We start from the raw sequence: 9,533 nt of genomic DNA on the forward strand, positions 1-9,533 counted from the left end.
TTTGGGGCAGGAAAGAGGGGGAAATTCTCCAACTACACATGGTCAGCTAAGGACCAAGTCCTCCAGAGGTTTTCAGGAGAAAAGGGACCTCCTGGCATCTATCCTTCTGAACACAGAACGGGGCTGTGTTCTGGGTCGATGTCCCAATGGGACTGGGTGTGTACACATTCCATGCAGAACTTCCAGAAGGAAATTACAGGCTCAGGGTTGGGGGCTGGCATGGGCAGAACCAGCCCAGATGTACTCTCTTCCTTCTTACTCTGGGCCTCGCCTCGTCTTTCCTTCTCCCAGTTGAGCCCAAAGAATTCAGATTTCCAGAGGTGAGGAATCCTTCAGACCCCACGATTTAGTCCCTGACACTAATTTTGGCTGTTTTCTACGGAGACCCCCACTTACACTCAGGCAGTTGGTTGCACCATTTGGGTCTCCCGGGCCTGCGGCACCGACATCTGCTCTGTCTCCTTGCCCAGGAAAGGCAAAGCCGTGCTAACCCGGTGCATGCCCCCTCGCCTCTCGGAGCCACTCCTAATAGCAACCCCTGAGCTAGTCTTACGGGGCAGTTAGGGAATAGCAACACAGAAGTGCTCCGTAAGGGAACTGTAATTGGCCGTGCAGTGAGCACTCGGTGTCGATAATGGAACCCCCAGTCCCGGTGCCCGCACCAGAGCAGGAGTGTGGGAAGAGAAAGGGTTTTAGGATGAGAAAGCACGAGCTCTTTTCCTTCCAAGAGTGAGTAAACCTTTCAGTGAGCATTTATTGAGCACCCATGGTATGCTGGGCCCCAGGCAGTACTGTGGACAGAATACAGAATAACACACATACAATGGATGTGGCCTCTGCACCCGAGGTCTCACAATCTGGACTGTTCCAGACACAGGGGACGTATAGCAGACATCTGAAAGATGAAGAAGAATTAGCCAGAGAGGGCGGTGGCAGGGGAGGGTATTGTCTTCCTAATAGGGGGAACAGCATGTGCGAGGACCCGGGAATCAGGGAGCACAGAGACTTCTGGAGTATAGAGCTTGAGCACAGAGGCAGAGCTAGAGGGGGAATAAATAATAATAAAGACCAATAAAGAAAACGCACAGCATGTGAAGAAGGGGTCGTTGTGAAACAGAAAACTAAAGCAGGAAAGGGACTGAGTGTGTTGGAGTGAGGGTAGGCGCTGCTGTTTTCAGTAGGGGAAAGGCTGTACCAGCAAGAAGACATTTGAGTAGAGGCCAGGGAAGTGAGACAGTCATGCGTACTGGGGGGAAGAGTATTCCAGGCTGGGGGAAGCAAGTGCAAAGGTCCTGAGATAGAGGTGTTCCTGGACTTGGGAGGAACGAACAGGAGGCCAGTGCAGCGGGAGCACAGATGAGGGGAGGCAGGTATGATGGGCACACATACCTGTCTGTTCTCTCCTGAGGTCCTGACAGATGTCATTAATTGTGACCTTGTCCTCTTGATCCCAGATCGATCTTCAGACTCCTCCTCAGCACAAACCTTCAGGCCGTCACTCCCAGCAATCAGAGTTGAATACCCAGTGAGGTCAGAAGGCAGTCTGGGTTCACACAGGGACGGAAGCCGTGATCTGTGGGTATCTGCCATGTGCCTAGTCGTGGCTAGTTGCTTTCTGAAAAATCAATTTATTATTATTATTATTATTATTTAATAGTTAATATCCAGCTTTATTTAGGTTATAATTGACATATGCTAGTTGCTTCTCAAATTCTCTCGTTTCAACATCCACAACATAAACTATAAGGTTGGCATTAGCATCCCCATTTCACAGATGAGGAAATGGAGGCTCTGGGAGGTCCAGAGACTGGCCCAGAATGCCCCTCTTCGGAAATTTAATTCAAACACGGCAGTCCTGTATTCCAGGCCCCCTCCTCCGGGACCCCCACCAAAGACCCTGCTCAGGCCTCACTCGCCACACCCGGGCCTCCTGGCCCCGCCAGGACTCTACGTGCCAGCAGGCTGGTAGAGGCAGGTGTGGGCAAAGCGCACCGGAGGCCGAGAACGCCTGCCAACCCTCGGCAGGCAGGACGGCGTGAAGGGGTGCGTGCTCGGGCATCAGGGGCCAGGCGCTGACTGGGCCCCACCCCTCCCAGCCGGGGGCTAAGGGCAGAGTGAGGCCAAGGTCCTCAGTTTCTCCGCTCCCTGATGTATGTGTAGAAGCAGGGCCCCGAGTTATTAAGGACAGAATGTGGCTGAGGTCCTGGCATCATCGGTGCCTGGGGCTGGGGCTGGCCCTGTCGCCTGGGCCCTGCTCCCCTGCTGGGGCACCTTCCACACAGACAGTCCATGTGCCTGTCTGTCCTGATGGGCCGTGGGGTCTCCAGGAGGCTGCTATGACTTAGGACAAAGAGGCTTGTGCCTTCACAGGGGGCCCCAGAGGCTGAACTGGGATCCTGCTCTGTCACTCCCCTGCTGTGGGGCCCAGGGCCATTGCACTGTCTTCACCTCTCTGGGCCTCTTTCTATGTAAAAAGGAAATAGTATCTATCTGATAAGGATTTATAAGTGTTGTGAGTGGCAATATACACGAAGCATTTAGCATATTATTATTATTATTATTATCATTACCATTATTACTCATCCCTGAGTCTTCAGGATCCACCTGGATCTAAGCAGGCACGCAATCAGTCTGGGGAGAACAGTGCGACCGGCCTCCTTTAAGCGGGTCCTGGAAGATGGGAAGGGAAGGAAGGAGCCAGGGACGAGCCCATGTTGGCTACCACCTTGCTGGGTGACCTTGGGCAAGTCTAATGCCCTCTCCGGCCCTCACACATGACAGCCCTCCTCGCTTGGCAGCTCTGCGACTAGAGTTTTTAGAACCTGCTGTGAGCCCAGGCCAGGGCCAGGTGCTTGGTGGGGTCTTGATATCAGGGTTAGAGAGGGCTTAGGATGCCCGGGCCCCCGGCCCCTTGGAGGGGGCTTGTTTTCCAAGGAGGAGGACTGCTCCCGTTACGGGGTTTCTTCCCTGGTGCCCGTCCTTCCCACCTCCCACCGGTCTGTAAGCTCCAGGGCTGAGCCATGTGCTCTCTCAGTGCTTTGCAAGGCTCAAGCCTCAATACCAGGCCTGCTCCTCCTCCTCCTCCTCCTCCTCCTAACCTCAGAATTGGGCTTCTCTTTCTCCGGGAAGCCTTCCTTGACTCAGGCTGAGTTAGCTGCCTCCCCGGGCCTCCTTGGGGTTTGTGCTCCCCTCTCCCATGAGCTGGTCAGATTTGGGATCCGTCTCCCAAACAGACCGCTATACTGGCAGGCAGGGGCCATGTCTGACCTGGTACTATGTCCTGGGCACTGATAGAGCACTGGCCACAGCAGGCCTGGGGACTCCCTGACGACTGATGGATGAATGAGTGGAGAAACCCCAGAGGAGGGGATCTTGAGGCACCTGAGTGGCTCAGGTCACAATCCCGGGGTCCTTGGATCTAGCCCCATACTGGGCTCCCTGCCCAGCAGGGAGTCTGCTTCTCCCTCTCCCTCTGCCTGCCGCTCCCCCTGCTTGTGCTCTCTCTCTGTCAAATAGATAAATAAAATCTTTTTTACAAAGAAAGAAGGAATCTTTGACACTGTCTGCCTGGTGGAATGGGATGGTGCCGAGAAATGGAGCCACAAGGATTTGGATCTAAATCCCAGCTCTGCTCTGTACTGTCTGGGCAGACAGTCCCATGCTGAGCCTCTGTTTCCTAATCTGCCAAAAGTGGCCCATTCTTGCTGCCTCTCACACGGGCCGGGCACTGGAGACAGCGTGGGTGCGGCCCCGCAGGGTCTGTGCGGAGTGTTTCCACTTGTCCCCCATCCCAGGCATGGGCACCCCCAGAAGCCACCCTGCCTCGCCAGCTTCCTGCCACCAGGCCAGCTCCACCTTGCACACCCAGGGCAGGGCCGGGCTGCACTGGCCTGGCCCCCTGTGCTGAGTGAGGGTGGCAGCCCAGCCGGTGGCTGTGGGACGGGCAGGTTCTCATGACCTGTCTGCTTGCAAGGGTCTGAGCAGAAATCCAAGCAGGCTGGGGAGCCTGCTCATCCCCACCCTGGCTGGGCTACCTCCAGCAAGCCAGCAACACCTGAGAGCCTCTTTTGTCACCTGTTAAGTGGGAACACTCAGCACCATCTCAAAGATGAAAAGTTAGAGATGCAGAGCCTGGCAGGGCTCTAAGGAGAAGAGAGAGACTCACTGGTGAGAGAGCTTTGCCCTTTGCTAATGTCAGAGCGGGGCTGGGCGTCCGGATGCCTCTCTGCCACTTGGAGTCTGTCCTTCTAGCAAACCAGAGGCATGTCTCTGGCTTTGAGTTCTCCCAGGTACCAGCACCTAGAGAAAATGATAAAATCACATTCTGTCTCTAATTATATCCGTTTTTCTGGTACCTTCTGTTTGTAGCAGCCATTTCTCACATGTGACACAGCTTTTTCTTTTTCTTTTTTAAAGATTTTATTTATTTATTCATGAGAGACACACACAGAGAGAGAGAGAGAGAGAGGCAGAGACACAGGCAAAGGGGAAGCAGGCTCCATGCAGGGAGCCCGACGTGGGACTTGATCCTGGGACTCCAGGGTCATGCCCTGGGCCGAAGGCAGACACTCAACCACTGAGCCACCTGGGCGTCCCAGCAGCTTTTCTTTTTAAACCTGCTGACCTAAGCAATAGTGTCAAGTAGCTGGCGGGGGTAAGTCCAGGGACTCTGGGGCCAGGTGGTCCCAGTTCAAATCCCAGCTCTGCCTCTCTTCGCTGCTGTGTGCTCGCAGACAGTTGTCGCCTCTGTCTCCCCGCCTGCAAGGACAGCACCGGGACCCCCGTGTGGCCCGAGGGCCGTGATGAGGGTAGATGAGTGCCAAGTGCTTAGAGCTGAGCCCAGGGCATCATCAGGGCTGCCGTCTGCCGGAGACAACGTTTTACCAAGTGAGTTGACACAGAGTGAGTGCGTTGGATAAACCCGGTGACTTGCAGAAATCACGGCCTGGGAAACACTGGCGCAGGCCACCCGCTCTGCCTTCCCAGGGAGGGCCTGCTGTTACCTGCCTCCCTGGTAAGCCCCCTGGCAGCAGCGTCGCCTTTAATCTCGGGGCTGGTAAACATGCGATCAGGTTTCCCAGGCTTTGTCCTGTTACTTGGAGCAGTTCTCAGGCCCTGCACACTCCTCCCAGCCGTCCTCCCCACCGGCCTGCCTCCAAAAGCCCCGGATTTCCTCTGCCCCTGACCCATGCCTCAGTCTCCCCGTGTGCGAATGGGCAGGGATACCACCTGGCACCCATCAGTGGGCACAACACTGTTTTTACCTTGTAAACGGGGGTGAGAGGGGGCCGCTGTGCTCCCACACACCATTGCTGTGCACTGGCTGGTTCAGACACCGCCTGCGGGGCCCCAGATGATTCTCCTGTGCCCTGTGCCCTCCGCCGCTCACACCCACCTCTCAGCCTCTTCCTGAGCTGGGACCCTCACCCAGGATGCCCTTGGCTTGCTTTGTCCATTCACCCTCCCCTCCACTGCGGACATCCCTCGGTGTGGGGGCCCAGGGTGCGGGCTGGGCAGAGGCCGGTCAGACCTCGGGTGCTGGCCCCATGGGCTTGGGAAGGGCACCTGGCTCTCCGTGGCCCTGGGTCTGCCTCTACAAAATGGGAAAGGCAACCGCGGCCTCCTCATGAGGTTATCGTGGTGACTTCTGCAGCCACACGCCTGGCGTACACTCGGCCTCCCGCCGCTGTGTTCACCGGCATCATCATCTGTGTGAGTCCAAAACGGGGAGGAGATCCTGCCTTCTGTGGGGTGTTTCTGGCACTGTCCTTGCTCTTAGCACGTATGGAAAAATTCACCCCATTGCATACTCTCTGCACACAGCTCCCTTGGCAGGGTGGCTGGCGCTTCTCACCCACCCGTCTCCACAGCCCCCACCTGTCACCGTGGCTTCCAGACCCCCCATCTGACCAGCTCCTCCCCTGGTCGAAGCCTCTTATGCACTTCATTGTCCTCACCTCCTCCCAGCCACTCTCCCTGCTGCCACCACTGGTGCCCTGGCCAGGCTCCGTGACGTACTTTCCCCAGATATGCCTCGTGCTTTCCCAGCTGGGCCTCCAGCCCAGAGACCTCTTGGGCCAGCCCTGTCCTGTCACCTGCTGAAATCTTACTCATACTTCAAGGCCTCGGGCTTGCCACCTTCCTGGACAGAGCTAGGAGCCCCGGGTCAGCCAGGCCTGCACCTGAATCACAGCTTCCAGCTCCCATCTGCTGCATGATCTTGGCTAACTCACCTTTCTTCCTAAAGCCTCAGTTTCTCTAACTGGAAAACAGGATCATGCTGGAGATTAAGGATAACACAATTTATCAAGTGATTCGGATGCTCCAGGCACCCAGCCAAGCATTTCACCAGCATGATTTCATTTTCTCTTTCCAACTGCACTGTGATGTGGGTGATGATTATCGTTTAAGAGCAATGACTCTGTCAAGCCGTGTTCCAAGCATTTTATCTATATTCATTCATTTAATCTGCAAAACGATGCCAGAGTCTCTATTTTACATAGGAGGAGACTAAGTCATGGGATGGTGAAGTGACCAGCCCAAGGTCACGCCCCAGCAACTGATAGAGCCAGGCAGTTCTGCTCCAAAACAGATGCCCTTGGCCACTTAGTGATGTGATATTTACATATACCCATTTTGGATAAGGAAGTTGAGACCCAGAGAGGGAAATGACTTGTCCAAGTCCCACAGCTAACGCATAGAAGAACCGAGTCCAAGGCTGGATCATTCCAAAACCCATGCCCACTGCACAAGGCCAGGTGCCTAGTAGAGCCTTTGCAGGGAAGATTGAATGGGGCTGCCACTAAGAGAAGGTCAGTCTCCCTGGGAATCTGCTTTGGGACCCCTAAGCCTTTCTGTCTGAGGAAGAAATGAGTGATGAACAAGGGTAACTGTCCTAACCTACCGAGGGGCTCCTTGATGACAGTGCCTTTGCCTCATTCACCGGTCCACCTACCCATCCATTCATCCTTCCACCCCTCCACACCCTGCACCCCTCCATCCATTCACACCCCACCCACTCATCCATCCCACCTACACCCGTCCATCTGCCGACCTACCCGTCACTACTTTCTGTCCATCTTCCCATCTATCCATGCACTCATCTACTCTCCCTTTCTTCCTTTTTTCTTCCCTTCCTTCCCGCCTACTCTCCTTCTTACTTTCCCACCTCCCTTCAATCCTGCCTGCATCCATCCATCCATCCCATCCATCTTTCCACCTACCCAGTCAGCCAGCATCTCTTCCGTGCTAGGCCCTGTGCTGTGCTGTGCTGAGGACTTGGGTCAATTGCCTCAGTCCCTGATGTCTAGAACTCATACCCCAGTAAGGCAGCCCAACTTATAATTCGGTGGGACATGGTGTGACAAACGCTATGTAACTGCAGCATGGAGGGCTATCAAAGAACAGAGAAATGGAGGATTCCACCCAGGAGTCAGAGAAGGAGGTGCCCTTTGATTGACACCTGTATTGGTCAGATGCAGATGCAGATACATACAGATGGACATCTTTATTCTCCAAAGAAACAGAACCAATGTAAAAGAGATTTATTTTAAGGAATTGTCTCTTGTGATTATGGAAGCTGGCAAGTTCAAAATCTGCAGAGTGAACCAGCAGGCTGGAGACCCAGGAAGAGTTGAATCTGAAAAGCGGCTGCTTGGGGTAGGTTTTTTGCTCTATTCGGGCCTTCAACTGATTAAATGAGACCCACCCACGTTTGGAGGATGATCTACTTGAAGTCCACCCTTTTAAATGTTAATCTCCAGGTTCCTGGGTGGCTCAGTTACTTAAGTGACCAGCTGGTGATTTTGACTCAGGTCAAGAACTCAGGGATGTGAAGTCAAGTCCCCCCATTAGGCTTCCTGCTTAAATGGGGAGTCTGCTCAAGGTTCCCTCTCTCTCTCTCTCTCTCTCTCTCTCCCCCCCTCTGCCCCTCTCCCCACTTGTGTTCTTTCTCTCTTTCTCAAGTGAATAAATCTTTTAAAAATAAAAAATAAATAAACGTTAATCTCATTCCCAAACCGTCTCATGGAAACATCTAGAATAATGTTTGGCCGTGTTTTCAGGCTCTGGGACCCAGCCAAGCTGGTGCGTAAAATTAACCATCATGACACCTTATGTGAGAACAGGGGTTCCGAGCATTCTAGGCAGTGGAAATAATCCTTGCCTTGGCCCAGGGGTGGGATGTGGCCTTGGGACAGTGAGCTGCCCACTAAGCACAGGGAACGCGGACGACGGGAAGGGCGGCCAGCAGGTGACTTTGTCCACACACAGCAGGGAGCATGAGAAACGTGCCGGTTCACAGCTGACGTTGCCCATCCATTCCCCTCCCCGCTCTGGGGGCTTTGGCAGGCCCAGGCCGGATGTGGTGGGCAGGGGGAGGGCCTGGCAGGCCAAGGCTGCTTCAGCTGCTGCCTCCAGCTGCCCCCGGGTGAGGGACCTTGTCCTGCTAGCAGGAAGGGGTGGGCCTGGCTGGGCCAGGAGCCCCACCCCCACCCCCACCCTGATTCTTCTCACCCCCACCCCCCAGTCTCCTTCGCCTTCTCTGTTCTCTGCACATTTATCTCTAGCTCCACCTGCTTCTCCCCACCACCACCGCTCCCACTGGTTCTCTTCTCTGCCTGTGTGCTATCTGCTCTTTGTGGCTCTCTCTCTCTCTGTCTCCAGATAAACGAGGCACACATCAATGGCTCTTTGCCACCCAGACATCCAAGCATCCCAAATACAGAGAACATTCAGCTGGAAAGACCTCAGAAACCACCTTGTCCGACAGCTGGGATGATTGAGGCCTCCGAGGGTTGCCCCAGGTGGCTCAGCAGGTAGAGGGGCTGGGAAGTGCCCCCACCCCCACCGACTCCCAGGTGGGCCACTGCCCAGCTGCCCAGGCCTGGGAGCCCGCTCCTTCCGTCTCTGCAACTCCTCCAACTGCGAACACCTTGAAAGTCGTAGAAGCAGCCGGGTGCCCCAGGATGCTCCCTGGTGAGGGATAAGCTCCCCACAAGTTTTGGGCAACTGCATGTCGAGGGATGTCCAGGAAGAGGTGGCTGGGGAGGCAGATGCCACATGTGTGCCTCAGTTTCTCCACCTGTCTCTCTCTGCCTCAGTGATGCCTCCGTTCCTCAGAGGCTGGGACCCCATTTGGGGGTTTCATCCCTGGCCTGTGCCCTCGGAGCCCCCCATCCCTCGTTTCCTGCTCTTCAGCCTCTCTCCTCACACCAGCAGGTGTGGAAACACCTGCAAACATGGGTGCTCTCCTCTTTGGGTGGCTTTGGGCAAATCAAGCCCCCTCTGTCAAAATGGGCAGGGCCCTGGTGACAACAGGTGCTGAGTTCCTGGCATTCATCTCCCTGGGCCTCACTTTTCTCACCTATAAAATGGGGTAAGTGCACCTGCTTCACAGAGCTGTTGTGCAGCACGACGAAGTTCGTATTTCTGGAGTGCCTGGGACGGCGCCCCGCACAGGGCAGGCACCATGACCCCCTCCCACTTGCGAGTGTTGTTATAATTACCATCACAAGTGGCTTCAGCCTCTTATT

The 9,533-nt window shown here is 55.1% G+C and overlaps 1 long non-coding RNA gene across 2 annotated transcripts; it reads right to left on the reverse strand.

Moving 5' to 3' along the window:
* Positions 1–730: 730 nt before the first annotated feature.
* Positions 731–2,304, reverse strand: LOC118349941 (uncharacterized). Of its 2 annotated transcripts, none has more exons than XR_003137381.3 (3): positions 1,913–2,304; positions 1,390–1,615; positions 731–895 (listed from the first exon to the last, which is right to left on the reverse strand). It is a non-coding gene; the product is annotated as an uncharacterized LOC118349941 (long non-coding RNA). The 2 variants fall into 2 exon arrangements; XR_003137379.3 differs by having other exon boundaries at positions 1,993–2,303.
* Between the last annotated feature and the right edge of the window lie 7,229 nt (positions 2,305–9,533).

Source organism: Canis lupus, chromosome 20 (assembly GCF_003254725.2).
Source record: "Canis lupus dingo isolate Sandy chromosome 20, ASM325472v2, whole genome shotgun sequence".
Lineage (NCBI taxonomy): Eukaryota > Metazoa > Chordata > Mammalia > Carnivora > Canidae > Canis > Canis lupus.